This window comes from Chiloscyllium punctatum, chromosome 25, assembly GCF_047496795.1.
Source record: "Chiloscyllium punctatum isolate Juve2018m chromosome 25, sChiPun1.3, whole genome shotgun sequence".
NCBI lineage: Eukaryota > Metazoa > Chordata > Chondrichthyes > Orectolobiformes > Hemiscylliidae > Chiloscyllium > Chiloscyllium punctatum.
In genome coordinates, this window is record NC_092763.1 from 3,087,672 (window position 1) to 3,100,683 (window position 13,012).

Below are 13,012 nucleotides of genomic sequence, written 5' to 3' on the forward strand. Positions count from 1 at the left end.
GGGATTTCAGTTATCTGTAAAAATAATAGGGTGATTATGGTAGGGATTTTAACTTTCCAAACATAGACTGAGACTGCCATAGTCTTAATGGTTTAGATGGAGAGGAATTTGATAAGTGTACAAGAACATTTCCTGATTCCGTATGTGGATGTACCTCCTAGAGAAGGTGGACCTATTCTTGGAAAGTAAGGCAGGGCAGGTCACTGAGGTGTCAGTGGGGGAGCACTTTGGGGCTAGCAACCATAATTCTATTAGATTTAAAATAGTGATGGAAAAGGATAAACCGGATCTAAAAGTTGAAGTTCTAAATTGGAGAAAGGCCAATTTTGACGGTATTAGGCAAGAACTTTCAAAAGCTGATTGGGGGCAGATGTTTGCAGGTAAAAGGATGGCTGGAAAATGGGAAGCTTTCCGAAATGAGATAACGAGAATCCAGAGACAGTATATTCCTGAGTGAAAGGAAAGGCTGATAAGTGAGGGAATGCTGGCTGATGAGAGAAATTGAGGTTTTGGTTGAGAAAAAGAGGGAAACATATGTCAGGTGTAGACAGGAGAGGTCAAGTCAGTCCTTCCAAGAGTATAAAGGCAGTCGGAGTATACTTAAAAAGGAAATCAGGAGGGCAAAAATGGGACATGAGATAGCTTTGGCAAATAGGGTTAAGGAGAATCCAAATAGTTTTTAATAAATACTTTAAGGACAAAGAGTAACTAGGTAGAGAATATGGCTCCTCAAAGATTAGCAAGGCAGCATTTTTGTGGAACCGCAGGAGATGGGGGAGATACTAATCGAATATTTTGCATCAGTTTTGACTATGGAGAAGGACATGGAAGGTATGGAATGTAGGAAAATAGATGGTGACATCTTGAAAAATGTCCATATCACAGAGGAGGAGGTGCTGCATGTCTTGAAACGCATAAAAGTGGATAAATCCTCTGGACCTGATCCAGTGTACCTTAGAACTCTGTGGGAAGCTAGGAAAGTGATTGCTGGGCCCTTTGCCAATATATTTGTATCATCAATAGTCACAGGTGAGGGTGTAGGAAGACTGGAGGTTGGCTAATGTGGTGCCATTATTTAAGAAAAGTGATAAGGATGAGTCAGCTAATTATAGACCGGTGGTGGGCAAGTTGTTGGAGGGAATCCAGAAGGACAGGATTTACATGTATTTGGAATGGCAAAAACTGATTGGGGTAGTCAGCATGGCTTTGTGTGAGGGAAATCATGTCTTACAAATTTGATTGAGTTTTATTTTTGAAGAGGTAACAATGAGAATTGATGAAGGCAGAGTGGTAGACATGATCTATATGGACTTCAGTAAGGTGTTTGACAAGGTTCCCCATGGGAGACTGATTAGCAAGGTTAGATCTCATGGAATACAGGGAGAACTAGCCATTTGAATACAGAACTGGCTCAAAGGTAGAAGACAGAGGATGGTGGTGGCGGGTTGTTTTTCAGACTGGAGGCCTGTGACCTGTGGAGTGCCACAAGAATCGGTGCTGGGCCCTCTACTTTTTGTCATTTCCATAAATGATTTGGATGCGAGCATAAGAGGTACAGTTAGTAAGTTTGCAGGTGAGACCAAAACTGGACGTGTAGTGGACAGTGAAGAAAGATACCTCAGATTACAATGGAATCTTGATCAGATGAGCCAATGGGCTAAGGAGTGGCAGATGGAGTTTAATTTAGATAAATGCGAGGTGCTGCATTTTGGAAAAGCAAATCAGAGCACGGCTTTACACTTAATGGTAAGGTCCTGGGGAGTGTTTCTGAACAAGCCCTTGGAGTGTTAGTTTGTAGTGCAGGTTCATAGTTCCTTGAAAGTAGAGTCACAGGTAGATAGGATAGTGAAGAAGGTGTTTAGTATGTTTTCCTTTAATGGTCAGAGCAATATATAGGAGTCGGGAGGTCATGTTTGAGGCTGTACAGGACGTTGGTTAGGCCACTTTTGGAATATTACATGCAATTCTGGTCTCCTTCCTATCGGAAGGATGTCGTGAAACTTGAAAGGGTTCAGAAAAGATTCACAAGAATGTTGCCAGGGTTCGAAGATTTGAGCTACGAGGAGGGGCTGTTTTACTGGAGCATCAGAGGCTGAGGGTAATCTTATAGCAGTTTATAAAATCATGAAGGGCATGGACACGGTAAATAGTCTTTTCCCTGGGGTGGAGAATCCAGAACTCGAGGGCACAGGTTAAGGGTGAGAGGAAAAGATTTTAAAAGGGACCTAAGGTGCAATGTTTTCATCCAGAGGGTGGTGTGCATATGGATTTAGCTGCCAGAGGAAGTGGTGGAGGCTGGTACAATTACGGCATTTAAAAAGCATCCAGATGGGTATATGAATAGGAAGGGTTTAGAGGGATATGAGCCACGTGCTGGCAAATGGGACTAGATTGGGTTGGGATATCTGGTCAGCATGGACGAGTTGGACCAAAAGGTCTGTTTCCGTGCTGTACATCTCTATGACTCTATGAATCTATATTCTGTTATGTGCTAACCTTATTTAAAACCAGCTAAGAGAAAAGCGTAATAGGAATTTATATGGAAAGCTAATGGTCCTTTGCTTCATAATTGCATATTTTGCATGGCCTAACTAATTCTCTTTAGAAGTTCCAGATAGATTCGATGCTCTGGCTAAAATCAGGATGATGATATAGCTTTGAGTTGCTGAGACTATATTATAACTAAATATTTGTCTGTGGAGATGTACAAAGCCAATCAAACATGCTTGAACAAAGCATACAGAAAATTTATATTTAAAGTGATCACTTGACACTTGCCAAGTGCCTATTGTTTTACTGAACAATTGTTGTAATAGCAAACAAAATAAGCTTGAAACCTTTTTGTGATTTACAAAATAAATCTGAGACAGGAATATATCTTTGTCATATGTTGGACAACTGCTATGTGCAGAAGTGATTTATTTTCAACAATATTCAGTACATTTGATAGTTTGGCTGTTTCCTATGATATGATCTTTAAGAATAAGAAACAAGAATAAGCCTTTCAGCTCAAATTCTGATTTCTCATTCAATTAGATCACACCCTGACCTGTCCCTTAATTTAATTTAGTTATCTCCAATCCCTCAGTAACTTTTCCTAACAAACAAAAACACTGATCCCAGTTTTGAAAAGACTACTTAACCCATGTCCACAATTTTCATTTAAAATATGCTTCCTGATTTGGCCTACATTAATTTTAAGATGATGAGCTTTAGTTCTGGATTCCTCCACCAAACGAACTACTTTATCAGTATCTACACCATCGTGTCTTAATAATTTTAAATTTATTAATTAGATAACACCTCAACTTTCCAAATTCAACCAAATACAAGCTATGTTTATACAACCTATTGTCATAAATTGCTCAGAAATCATTTAATTTCAGTTTTATGCACACATTTACCATATTTTCCCTGATTTTTCTGAAAAATAGAATTCAGCTTATAATAATGTACGTGGCTAATACTTGCTAGCTTGCTTAATTATATATATTTCCAGTTCAGCAGCAGGACCATAAACTATTTGCAAGCTATGAATTATCTATAGATGTAGACAATATAATGTGATCTGGAAAAGCTTATTTCATGTGAAGGACTGGCTCTTGTTATTTTAATTATATTGTACATATAAAGTACCCAGAGCCCAATAATGAGTTGCTATTCTCATAACTTTTCTCTTTTTAATATTTTTAAATAGTGGCTTCAGACTTCACAGAGTCACAGAGGTGTATGAATAGGAAGGGTTTAGAAGGATATGGGCCAAATGCAGGAAAATGGGACTAGATTAATTTAACATATCTGGTTGGCATAGATGAGTTGGACCAAAAGGTCTGTTTCCATGCTATCTCTATACCTACATGATCTCACTGCAGAATTGCTCATGTGGAAGGAGGCCAATGGAACCATTGTGTTTGCACCCAGCTCTCTGTTTGATCATTATCACTGAGTGATTTACACTCAATTAATCATCGAATGCTTTCTTGAATACCTCAATTGATTCTGCCACCACCTTATTTCCAAGCACTGCTTTCCGGATCAAAGTTTGCTGTCTAACACAGTTTTTCCTCACATTACATTTGGTTCCTTTGCAAATAACTTTAAATCTGTGCCATCTTGGGCTGAACCTTACATTTTTCTTTTCACTAAGTTCAAGTTGTATTGACTTTTTTGGAGGTTTTTTCATCACAGGATCTACCAGGTTTTCACATTGTATTTTTTTCAAACGTACTTAGCGACCACTCCCCTATGGCCTCTCTCGCATGTCTGATTTCTGCTCCGTCTTGCCATGTGCCATTCAAATGAATAAATGATTTATTTATTGTTTACATATATATTGAAGTGAAAAATGTTTTGTCACCACAATCCACCACCATTTTGAGGTATATTGAGGATGAAAAGTAATTATTAGCTAAGATTTCAGCTTCTGTTTAAATTGGGATCTCATGGCATCAGGTGCAAGGTGTTCCGGTCCTCAAGGAGTCCTGCCCTGGGAACAACAACGATGATGTGCATGGGGTGAGACAGATCCTGGCTCTGCTGCTGCTGCTGTCACCTGGCTGATACTGCCAAGAGTCCAGGATCTTGGCCTACTGCTGCCAGGAGTCCTCACCAAGGACACCACTGCCATCAAGACACCAGGTTCTCGGCCTACCTCTGCCGGGAGTCCAGACTCTAGTTACTGCCATCACTGCTCAGAGTCCTGGTCCCTATGCCACCATGCCACCACCACCTCTCTGGTCTCAGAGGTGAAGAAAAAAGGAAGTAGGAAAGCAAAAAAAGACACAATAATTTATAGAGAAACCAAAGCACCTGTCCTGGAGTGGATGTACTCTCTAAGCTTGAACACTACTCACTGGCGGCACCATCTTGAAAAGTTCTTGGAATAACTCACTGCTCAGCAGTTATCCTGTAATTCATAAGCATTGCTTGGGCACAGGCCACATTTTAAAAGCCTGTTGAGTGCCTGGACAAGCACTGTCAGTCCAATGCTGCCCTGTATGGCTGCTGACATTTGCCTTGGACATAACAGAATGTGGGAAATCCATGCCCCAATATGAGGACTGGATCCTTCTGGTTGGAATGGTACACAGGTGGGAACACCTCTCAGCCTGGACCATCTGTGCAAGCTCTGCTACCAGAACAATTCCAGTTTGGTCTGATTATACCACCCAGCTTCGAGAAACCTCAGCTATCTAGAGAAATGCTCAGCAGAGTGAAAGTCAATGTCCTCCTTCACTCTGTTAGTATAAGGACCATCAAGTTCTCTCTGTTACTTAATATCCACTCTATCTCTGCTATTTTATCGACCCTCCCAATGAGATCCATGCCCTAGCTCTCTCACTCTTGCTTGTATTATCTTCCCACTCACAATATCTTCCCTATTCACTGTAACCCACCTATTCTCTGACACCTTAAACCCTTATTTGTTTTCTGCACTGCCTCCTCACTCATTTGGGACACTTGCTCACCTGCAGCAACAGATACAGCTGTGTCACCTATTTTCATCTCCTATAATAACTGCTGCTGTCTCATTCCAGGAGCAAAACAATCCACAATAGGGCATAAAGTGTCGAGATGCATGATGGCCTTCCCACCATTTGACTCCTCAAGCCACTTGAGGACTGGATCCTGATGCTGACTGCCCTGAGCAGGACCTGCACTGGTATTGGAAGCTGCCCATGGCTTACATCCCTTATTGATGGCTATCCCCCTTGACCCTATAAGATTCCACCCCTTGTTCTTGATCATTTTATGATTGGGAACAACTTGTCTCTATCTACTCTGCCCAGCCTTCTTTTAAAAACCTCTATCAAATCACTTCTTTGCTTTCATGGAAAATAATCTCCAGTTCTCCAAACTGCCTTTATAACTGACGTTTATCATCCGTGGGCCCAATTTTGTACAGAGAATGACTTATCAATAAATGCTGATGGAACTACTAAAATATCTCATAAATCTTGGTGTTCTTATAATTGGTTAGCTGCATTGTGTGTTATACCAAAGAGAGATCCAAAATGTTGCAATGTTTTGTTAGCTTGTTTTATATTATTAGAGACTGTCCAAGTGTTGATTTTTCACAGCTACTTTCTGAAGCATGGTTTAAGTATGAAATGTATTTATGGCTGTAAGTTTGATTTCCAGTCGTCAATACCAAGCTGCTTTCTTTTCCTTTCCTTACAGGTTGTCATTGAACAGCTGCTCTCCTAATAGGATGAGTTCCGATAGTTCAGATGAGTTCTTCCAGTCAATGAATCATGCAGAGCAGACATTTCGGAAAATGGAGAACAACCTCCAACACCAGCAACTGTGTGATGTTCTTCTTATTGCGGGCTTTCACAAGATTCCTGCACACGGTTAAACAGACCCTTCAATCCAACTCATCCATCCTGACCAGATATCCCAACCCAATCTAGTTCCACCTGCCTGCACCTAACCCATATCCCTCCAAACCCTTCCTACTTATATACCCATCCAAATGCCTCTTAAATGTTGCAATTGCACCAGCCTCCACCAGTTCCTCTGGCAACTCATTCCATACACATACCACCCTCTGTGTGAAAAAGTTTCCCCTTGGGTCGCTTTTATAACTTTCCCCTCTCACCTGAAACCTATGCCCTCTAGTCTGGACTCCCCGACTCCACCGAAAAGACTTTGTCTATTTACCCTATCCATGTCAGTCATAATTTTGTACACCTCTATAAGGTCACCTGTCAGCCTCCGCTCCAGGGAAAAGAGCCCCAGCCTGTTCAGCCTCTCCCTGTAGCTCAGATCCTCCAACCTGGCAACATCCTTGTAAATCTTTTCCGAACCCTTTCAAGTTTCACAACATCTTTCCGATAGGAAGGAGACCAGAATTGCATGCAATACTCCAAATGTGGCCTAACCTATTTTCTGTACAGCCCCAACATGACCTCCCAACTCCTGTACTCAATGAAGGAAAGCATACCAAATGCCTTCTTCACTATCCTATCTACCTGCGACTCCGCTTTCAAAGAGCTATGAACATGCACTCCAAGGTCTCTTTGTTCATAAACACTCCCTAGGACATTACCATTAAGTGTATAAGCCCTGCTCTGATTTGCTTTCACCAAAATGCAGCACCTCGCATTTATCTAAATTAAACTCCATCTGCCACTTCTTAGCCCATTGGCCTATCTGGTCAAGATCTTGTTGTAATCTGAGGTAACCCTCTTCGCTGACTACTATACCTCCAATTTTGGTGTAATCTATAAACTTACTAACTATACCTCTTATGCTCGCATCCAAATCATTTATGTAAATGACAAAAAAGTAGAGGGCCCAGCACTGATCCTTGTGGCACTCCACTGGTCACAGGCCTCCAGTCTGAAAAACAACCCTCCACCACCACCACCCTCTATCATCTACCTTCAAGCAAGTTCTGTATCCAAATGGCTAGTTCTCCCTGTATTCCATGAGATCTAGCCTTGCTAATCAGCCTCCCATGGGGAACCTTGTCGAATGCCTTACTGAAGTCCATATAGATCACATCTATCACTCTGCCCTCATCAATCCTCTTTGTTACTTCTTCAAAAACTCAATCAAGTTTGTGAGACATGATTTCCCATTTACACAGCAATGGTGACTATCCATAATCAGTCCTTGCCTTTCCAAATACATGTCCATCCTGTCCCTCAGGATTCCCTCCAACAACTTGCCCATCACCGACGTCAGGCTCACTGGTCTATAGTCTACAATGGAGCCAATTTTTGTATGTTAAAATTTGAACTGTATGGATAGGAAAAAGAATATGAAGAGTAATCTGGAATGATATCATTGACAAGTTATTCATCAATTTGCAACACTACCAATCGAAATATAGGAATTCTGACATTCCTCTGATGGTACTTTTTCATGTCTTTTTCCATTAGTTTATTAGTTTGTAAGTTTTGTCAAAACAGCATTTATTGCTCACATCTAATTGCCCTCGTACAGAGTACCAATGAGATAACAAGTTGGATTCTTGCATCTCCATTTTCTATTAGCATCAGTGTTATTGTAAACAATGAAGAAAGGAAGAGGTAATATTGTGAAAAGAAAACACCCTAATTGTGGGATTCAAGTGTTTAACATGACCACCTCTTTGCATGTTTGATAAAATATCAATTTCTTTTGCCACTAAGAATGACTTTTAACAAATAAATTATCGATAATGGTTGGTTTATGTCTATATTTGAAACTGCTTGGAGTAATGGAAATGAATATAACTTTATTTTTGTAATTCCGAATGAAACAATAATGCAGTCTGTTAAAGTTATAACTTCAGACAAACATGGGTGGAAGCTTAACAACAGGAATTAAACATTAAATCACTGTCCTTGTTCCTCCTGAGTCTCTGTTCTGAACTCTTGGAAGTGCCAGATGGTGTTGATTAAATGCTTTTGGCTTAATGTTCAATAAGCCAAGGCTTAACCAAGGCCTAATCAATGTTTGAATCCTATATCTGCTGAACAAATTTGATCTCATTAAAAACTTAAGACACAGTAAAATTTCTTTACATTTGCATAATTAGTACTTCCTCTGAAACTAGTTGTTGCTGGACAAAATTTTAATTTGTGTCTTGATTAATTCCATTAATTAATTGGTGGTAATTATAAATCCAAATGTCAGTATTTTATATTTTGCCGCCTAATTTACAATGTCATGATGTTTCAGCTAATGCCAAATTGAGTCTGCACAATGTCAGTTCATTCAATATAATTAATTAAATATAATTATTTTCCTGAACTGAAGGTTTGATAACTGCTGTATAGCTGTCACCCTAATGAGGTTGAAAAAACATCAGTTTTGTGGTATTTATACTGAGATTTTCTGCTTATTTCTGATGATATCTCCATTGTTTACAGGCTTGTTCTTAGTGCTGTTTCAGACTACTTTGCTGCCATGTTTACAAATGATGTTCGTGAGGCCAAGCAAGAAGAAATTAAAATGGAGGGTGTTGATCCTGATGCACTGAAAGCACTTGTTCATTATGCTACACAGGTGACCCATAATGTCGTATTTATAGAAGACTTTTTTTTTGTGTGTTCAGTAGCAATTGGAGGTCAACCTTCCGTTTTAGATATCACCAACATTTCAGAGTACATACAAGATCAACAATCTTGACTCTGAACATATTTCAAGGTAGATGATGTGTGAATTGAATTCTTAAAAAAGATACCCTGCTAATGTGGAATACTTAAAACTAGGTTGTGTTTCCTGCCTTGGAAAATTACAAAACACTCAAGTTCACATTTCTGTTGAAGCGCAACAGATCAAGATTGTGATATATAATTCCATTCTGTGTTATTTGTAGCCATTTAAAAAAAGCATTTGTAAATCGCACGGCCAAATATGTCAATGATTACATTAAACATTTTTGTATTTCTAAATTCAAGTATATCAAATCCAAACAAATTGTTAAAGGTATTGGATTTATATGATGAATAATTAATACTAACTTGGAAGTCGGAACCTGACATTTTCATTTTCATTTTTTTCCTTTGGCTCGAATGAATAACCATATTTACAAAGATCCCATCAGGATGTTGCTCAGATAAAACATTGTGTTCTGTATATGAGACCTAAACTAATATTGTGACACAATGACTTATTCAGCATTTGCTGATGACTTTCAAGAGCTTGGTATATCTATCAGCAGGGGATGCTTCGTTGCTGTAGATCATTCTGTTCTTTGAATGGTATCTCTCATATGTTGCAATGCCCAAAACTGGTGGCTTATTGTTGGTGCGGAGTAGTCACCAATCTTCATTTCTACTTTTCTAAACAAAACTTACAGCACTGAAACAGAAGCCTATCAAATTTAATCAAAATATTGTCATCAGGCGTAGTACTGCAACCCAGCGCCAGTGATGGCCATAGGTCTCTGATGTCTTCTACTGTGATGGTGGACACTTCATGCTCCCTCTCAAATGATACCAGAGCAGAGAAATAACCGGGATAGATAGGCAGGCACTAATGTACTATGTAAAAACAAGGACTGCAGATGCTGGAAACCAGAGTCAAGATTAGAGTGGTGCTGGAAAAGCACAGCAGGTCAGGCAGCATCCGAGGAGCAGGGCAAAAGCCCTGATGAAGGGCTTTTGTCCGAAATGTTGATTTTCCTGCTCCTTGGATGCTGCCTGACCTGCTCTGTGCTTTTCCAGCGTCACTCTAATCTTAACTAATGTACTATGACCTACTCCACAATCCTCTGCCTTGGCCTGTTGATGACCAGAGTCGAGAGTGTCGTGCTGGAAAAGCACAGCAGGTCAGGCAGCATCTGAGGAGCAGGAATTATGCCTGAAACGTCGATTCTCCTGCTCCTCAGATGCTGCCTGACCTGCTGTGCTTTTCCAGCATCATACACTCAACTCTGACCTCCAGCATCTGCAGTCCTCACTTTCTCCTGGTGATGACCAGTTTGGCTCATTTAAGAGCAAGCCCATGAGGAGCATCTTTGATCTGCCCATCCTCTCCACTTTTGGTGTCCATAGATTAGGAGTGTGGGGCTGACTGTGTAACCAAAATTTTAAATCTGCTCCATTAAATAAACTAAAAGAGCTGCAAATGAACACATTCAACATGAGCACAAAATATTGTTTCATCCAGGCCAAAAATACTGGCCTGGCATCCAGTCACCTTGCTTAATCTAATTTTACATTTGATGTTCACATGTAGTATACTCCACCCAGATCCCCTATGGAAAGAATGAAGATCCCTGCTGAGGATGCCTAGCACCAGAAAGTATATATAAGGCGTATATAACCAATGACAAAGGTGAGGAGGTAGAGAACGCTCAATAGTATAGTACTGTAAAGGAAATGCCTTCATGCCATTTTGACATATGGAGGGAATTTCCCTGAGGCAGTTCAGATTGTTAAGTGCTGCACTCCCAAGGAAGGTCCTGGTGTGCGGGGCCAATGGCATTCCGGACAGACATGCATCATTTCATCTGGAAGCTTGTTGTATGCCTGAACAGACTCAGTTCCCTGTTCACTCTCGGATCTCCTTAACATAGTCAAGAGCCTCTGAATGGTGTTGGCATTAACCAACACCTTAACGCTTCCCCTTTTTACTCTTCTCTGAAGTGAACTTTAAATGGTTAAATAGCCCCTGATGGGACAGTGATTGGAAAAAAAAGTAAAGGCCAACAGAAACTTATGATACTAAAATGGAAACTTGCCAAAATCCAATCAAAATCTGACTCTGGGGTGGTGATGCACTCCAGCCCCTGTAGTCCCCATCAGTCTCTTAAGGACTTGATCATACTGACAAGGCAGTGCATGCTCCCGCTCAGTAAATAACAAGCACAAATGTAATGATGGAGGAGAGGCAGTTAATGTGAGCCCTTCTATGGCCGGTTGCCTGGAATTTATGGTCACTTTGGTCAATCACATTTTTTTAAATGTTTCCCTTGTAAATTGAGACTTTCAATGTTTCAAGAGGCAAGGGCCAAGTGGTATTATCACTAGACTATTAATCGAAACACCAGGCCATGTTCTGGCATCCTGGGTTCAAATCCCACCATGGCAGATAGTGGAATTTGAATTCATAGAATTATAGAATCTCTACAGCGTGGACACAGGTTCTTCGGCCCAATTAGTCCATACCAACTCTCTGAATAGTGGCCCACTCCCCCACCACCACTACTCTACATTTACCCCTGACTAATGCACCTAACCTACACATCCCTGAACACTGTGGACAATTTAGCATGGCAAATCTACCTAACCTGCACATCTTTGGACTGTGGAAGGAAACCAGAGCATCCGGAGGAAACCCAAGCAGACTAGGGGACAATGTGCAAATTCCATACAGTCACCCGAGGCTGGAATCGAACACGGATCCCTGGTGCTGTGAGGCAACAGTGCTAAACCCTGAGCCACCATGAGCTTAAGAGTCTGCTGATGACCATGAAACCATTGCCAATTATCAGAAAAACTCACCTGGTTCACTAATGTCCTTTCGGGAAGGAAGCTGCCATCCTTATCTGGTCTGGCCTACAAGTGACTCCAGACCCTGGGTAATGTACTTGGTTCTTATCTGCCCTCTGTGCAATGAAGGATGGGCAATAAATACTTGCCTGGCCAGTGATATACAAATCACAGTAGTCAGAAAAAAAACCCGACTAAAGATCAGCATTTTTAGTATAACCATTTGAAAAAGATGGCATAAGGATTGGGGTGGGGGCACAAGACCTTTCGAGTTATCATGGCCAGTATGGGGATTGACCCCATGCTCTTGGATTTATTCTCATCACACTCCAGTCAGCTGGCCAACTCAGCTAACCAACCTCAATCCTCTTTGCTAGATATGTTTAATCAACCGATTCAAACATGTTATGACACACCTCTTGAATAAGTAGGACCTAAACTCAGGCCTTCCAGCTCAGAGGTAGGGACACTATTTAGGTGCAAAAAGAGACCTTATCCCTTTTTTTTATATACTGAGTCTGAGGGCCTATCTAATTTACAATAGTAGACGATGGACCACTGTTGGGTCTTAATGAGAAAAAAAGCTCACCTATTATACAAAAAGTTTTAGGTTATTGGATGACAGCAGTAGGAACAAGTTACATTGACTAGTTAAGCAATATTGCAAAGACTATCAGGAACCTGAAAACTCATGTCTGTTGCCATGGTGACCTTATACTGGACTCTTAATTCTTTCTTCTCACCCTAAAATTGGATGACATCATTAGATTGGAACAAGCTTAATGTAGCATCCCCATTAACGGATCCAGAACCTTACACAAAAGTTTCTCTCTGTTGCTCTTCCATATTCCTAGTTCCTTTTCTCTTATTTTTATTTTTATTTTACTACTCCTTTTTCTCTTTATTCTACCTCCCTTTAAACCTTTCTCCTATCCCTGTGGCCCACAGCTTGTAATTATTCACCAATCTTTGCCATTTCCATTCTTTTTCTTTAATGGAGCCATTTTCTTCATTTAAATTCTCACAATGTGATCAGATCTATAGCAACTGGAAGTGGTGAATGCTCCAGAAAGGACTGA

At 40.5% G+C, this 13,012-nt stretch overlaps 1 pseudogene; it reads left to right on the forward strand.

The window, feature by feature from the left end:
• LOC140495688 (kelch-like protein 4) overlaps window positions 1-13,012 on the forward strand; it is a 166,631-nt pseudogene that overhangs the window by 78,513 nt on the left and 75,106 nt on the right.